Source organism: Vombatus ursinus, unplaced genomic scaffold (genome assembly GCF_900497805.2).
Source record: "Vombatus ursinus unplaced genomic scaffold, bare-nosed wombat genome assembly UNPS02014791.1, whole genome shotgun sequence".
Taxonomy (NCBI): Eukaryota; Metazoa; Chordata; class Mammalia; order Diprotodontia; family Vombatidae; genus Vombatus; species Vombatus ursinus.
Window position 1 is genome coordinate 50,950,467 of NW_020954569.1, and position 3,334 is coordinate 50,953,800.

The 3,334-nt window shown below is 36.6% G+C and overlaps 1 protein-coding gene across 4 annotated transcripts in view; it reads left to right on the forward strand.

Moving 5' to 3' along the window:
* Window positions 1–3,334, forward strand: part of KIAA1328 (KIAA1328 ortholog) — a 468,197-nt gene that overhangs the window by 390,117 nt on the left and 74,746 nt on the right. The gene's annotated exons all lie outside the window — the stretch shown is intronic.

The window sequence follows — 3,334 nt, forward strand, 5'->3', positions numbered from 1 at the left end:
TTTGAATACTGGGCTTTTCACTCTAAATCCTGTGTTCTTTCCATTTCAGCACACTGTTTCAGATGAAGTAGCTGTGGATAGGACATTGCTGAATTAACATGAGCCATGAGCTACTAGAAGATCTTTGAGTCATTTAATCCTGACTTATAGAAGACTCCCTCCTATTTTGTTAGTCATGGCTTCTTGCATTTTATATTTGTTGAATTTATGAGGACTATCTTTCAACATGTGTTTTGACTCCAAATTGGTAACAATTAATAATAATAATAATAATATCAGCTCACATTTATGCAGCACTTTGAGGATTACAAAGTGTGTTATATATGTTATTTCATTTGATCCTCACAACAACCCCTAGAGGTAGGTGCTGTTATTATTCCCATTTTATAGATGAGAAAAACTGAGGCAAGCAAGGGTTCAAGTGACTTGCCCAGGGTCACACAGCTAGTAAGTATCTGAGGCAGGATGTGAACTCAGGTTTTCCTGACTTCAAGTCCAGTCCTTTACAGAAAATCAAACTAAGGCTCTAAATGCCAAATGACTTGCCCACACAGCCAGTAAAATGGCATTCCTGCTGTAGTGTCTGATTACTGTGGGCCAGCCTGAACTATAGCCTAGTTAATAATCTTGTTTAATCTCTGTATTTGTAAAGAGGCATGTGTCATTCTGTGAGCAGACATAGTGCTTAATACACATGCCTGAAAATCAGAATCAAAACTCAGATAAGTACTAAGACTTTGGGCCGCCATGATTTGAATTCTAGTTAAGAAGGACCGATTTATCTAGCTAAAACCAGCAACACTGCTGTGTATACTATTCTTTTTCAGATTAGAGGATAGTTCAGCTTCTGCCTAATTGTGGCCTGTTTAGACAGGACCCTGAAAAAAGTATTTAAAATTCTTAGAATGATTCTCTTCAGGTGATGAACACCCCTCTTTATTGCCTAGTTTTCTTTCTCCAAAGTATGGAGAAGTTATGATGAAACTGAATCATGGAATGAAGCCTAGAGAAAGTGAGGATTCCTGTTACCCTAACAGCATTCTGAGAATTCTGATGGAATTTCCCTCAAGAGTGATATCTAAACTCCCCCAAATTTTTTAGGGCTGCAGAAAAACACATGTGGGGTATGTGTGTGTGCCTCTTCTAAGTGTGGCTGGGTACACTTGCATGTTTCTATCTGCTTTATTGGTTTTTAAAGTGAAAGTTCATTGAGGGCAGAGCCTGCCTTTCTATATGCTGTACACAACCTTTAACATGCTGTGGAGATCAGTAAATGTTAAGCAATAGAAGATTTTGTGATTTTGTGGAAATTAGGCCCATGGAGCTTCTGGGAATTCTAATGTGAAGTAGATTTCTGACATTTTGATCCCTAATCCGTCTTATGTGCATGAAAAAGATTATTTTATTTAACTCAACAGACACGTATTGACCACATGTTATATGTTTAGGCATTAGATATAAAAAACAAAACAACATAAGTCTCTTCCTTTAAATATCTTACAATCTAATAAGATATAGATCATAGTTGTCTATAACAGACTAGATGATTTTCAAAGAAGAAGTTGAAGCAGAATGCTATAAGAAATTTGTGAGTGGAGAAAGTCTTTGAGCTGGGAAGGATCAGGGAAAGCTTTATAGAGGGAGTGGTACCATAGTTTCCTCTTAAAGCAATGGAGAAATATCAACAGATGAAGATAGGGGTAAGGAGAGGAGAAGAGTACATTCCAATTATGTAATGGTATGGAGGAAAGGCACAGGAATAGGAAATAACAAGAAAAGAACAGGGAATAGTTTGGTTTTACTGTAACATAATGTATATGAAAGGGGAAGATGTCACTACACTAGGAACTCATAAGTTAAAGATAAGTCATACAGAGCCTTGAATGCCAGAATTAGAAAATTTATACTATATTCAATAATCTTTAAAAGCAACTAATGGGAGTTACAAGAGTGACATGCACAAGGAAAGATTTTATAGGCAGGCATAGGAAGAAAGGATTAGAGAAAGAAAAGACAAAGTAGGAGTACTAGTTAAGAGGCTATTATAGTAGACGAAGCAAGATATAAGGAAAATTTGAGTTATGCTGGTTGCAGTAGGAGTAGAAAGGACAGACAAATGCACAAGGTATCATATAGAATTGATAGATATGGAAAATGAGGAAAAGTAAGGGAGAGGAAATACTCAAAGATAGCTATGAAGTTGTAAGCCTTATTTAGCTGTATGGTTTCAACAAAAACAAAAAATAGAAAGGTTGGATGGGTAGGTTTTTTTAAGATTATCAGTTTAATTTTGAATATTACAGTTGGGGTGTTTGCAGCCTATCCAAGTGGACGTATCTAGCAGTCATCAGTGCATTACTAGAGATCTGGAGCAAAATTAAAGTCAGAGATGTACATTTTAAGATCATTGGTATGTATCTGATAATTGAAACCATTAGAGTAGATGGTATTATAAAGAAAGAATGTAGAAAGAAAAGAGTAAGGGTAGAGGCTTGAGAGACATCCACATTATAAAGGAGCCAGAAGTGTCTAAGGATGCAGAAGAGTGACTGCAAGATGAACATGCAACATCATATGACAAAAGGAAAGAAAGTATCAAGAAGGAAGAATTGTTCAGTAGAGTTATGCTGCAGAAGAGAAGATAGAGACTGAAAAAATTTGGAATTGGGCAACTAGGTTATCAGTGTCCTTGGGGAGCATATTTTCAACAGAATAGTGGGAAGGAAAGTCATATTGCAAGAGTTTGAAGAGTGAGTGGGTGGTGAGGAAGTGGAGGCAATAAGTAGAGTTAAGAGGTTTTACAGGTTCAAAGGAAGGGACTTTTATTTTTTAAAGACTAGGGTGACCTTAACCTATTTGTAGGTCCAGGAGAAAAAGCCATTAGAAAGGAGACAAAAGGATGTAGGAGAAAACGGATGATTCCTAGAACAACATCTAGGAGAAAATGTGAGGTGAGATCGAGGACACAGGTGGGAAGAGTTAGTTTGGGAAAGAGAACTATTTCTTCCTCCAAGACCAGAGGGAAAGAGGTAATAAAGGATGAAGGGATGTAGATGTTAGAGAAGTAAAAGAGGATGGCCTTAGTTTTCTTAATTAAAGTTGAGAACTTTAAAAAATGCAAATTTCAAATAACCTCCGTAGAGAATGTGATAATGAGAATGAAGATGAGTTATTGTGTAGTAGCAATTATACAGAGCATATATTTCCATATTGGAGCCAGACAAATAGGTCTCATTTTTTTCAGACATTTGGGAATGCCTGACCAAAAGAAGTAGATGCTGTGTTTCCCAAGGTTGGGAGTTAGCAAGGCAGAAAAAAGCAGCAAAAAAAAAAA